The following is a 1,147-nucleotide window of genomic DNA, read 5'->3' as shown; positions in this document are numbered from 1 at the left end:
GCAGGAATATTTGAGAATGTGAATACACTTGCCAGCTGAGACTGACCGCTGACATTTCAAACAGCAAATTATTAAAAAAAAAAAAAACACCCACAGATTGCTTCATCAGTTTAACTTGACCTGGCAAGCTTGATTTAAGAGGAGACAACTCCACCCTAGAAGCAACTGCATGCTCCAACAATAGGAGACAGTACAGGGTATACCAACAAATAAAACAATAACAGAGAGATGGGGAGCCTCTGAAACAAGACATGGATATGGAGCATGTTCTCCAGAATCCAAAATAGTACCTGGGGGAGAGGGGGAACCTTTGTCTCGTTATCCTGTCACTAATACCTCACCTTCTGCTTAGCTGTAGCCTCTCTTGAGCTTTGCTTTGTGGGTAAACAAGTTATAGCATATCAGATTTAGTTTGTTATTTATCCCTTGCAACAGGTTAAAGTGTGCATTGGGGTGTGCACTGGGATATTCTTCCTTAAGGACTACAAAAATCAATTATTTTGTTGGAACCCCAATAAAACCCCCTTGTCTGAAAGCCAGATTGGCAGAACGTGACTTTACTTACTGAAGCAATAGCACAGAAAAAAAATTTCTTTGTCCATAATTGAACAAAGCCTAAAACCAGGAAAATCAACCACCACCAGATGAATATTGCTAAGAAGAGGGCCACTGTGCCAGTGCAAAGAGGGTATAAGACCTCCAACTCAAGAGCGGTCCTTGAAAGCTGATGGAACTGCAGAAAAATCAGCAAATCTCTGCTCAAAGATGATATTTTTCTCCATTTTTAATTTAACTTAAGTAGTTCAATTTAGCAGCTGTAAGAGATGGCTGGTGTACGAGCTTTAACCACCCCTGTCCTTCAAGAGCTACAGTCTGCTTTGCTGTCCTTGTTCACGGAAGATTGCAGACAAATTAGCCACCATTTTTTCTCAAGATTAACAATATCCCAAGAGATAATTTGAAACGCTCTTTCCTTCATACACTGTCAGCTCTGTAAGTGCATTCAGATTGTGCTCGGTGCCTCCGACCTCACCCATCTCACAAACTCCAATTAAACTGGGCAAAAAGATGTGAAAATCTCCTGGCAAATCTACGGCCAAGACATTCATGACAAGTAATTTTGGATGCCCAAATGCATCCATTTTGG

General features: G+C 41.0%; 1 protein-coding gene across 1 annotated transcript in view; it reads right to left on the bottom strand.

Annotated features, from left to right (window-relative positions):
• Positions 1-1,147, bottom strand: part of EXOC7 (exocyst complex component 7) — a gene marked incomplete at its 5' end in the record, with an annotated part of 20,949 nt that overhangs the window by 13,562 nt on the left and 6,240 nt on the right. The gene's annotated exons all lie outside the window — the stretch shown is intronic.

Source organism: Pterocles gutturalis, unplaced genomic scaffold, assembly GCF_000699245.1.
Source record: "Pterocles gutturalis isolate BGI_N339 unplaced genomic scaffold, ASM69924v1 scaffold11008, whole genome shotgun sequence".
NCBI lineage: Eukaryota > Metazoa > Chordata > Aves > Pterocliformes > Pteroclidae > Pterocles > Pterocles gutturalis.
The sequence above is the reverse complement of the archived record's forward strand: the minus strand, read 5'-3'. Positions and strand labels throughout refer to the sequence as shown.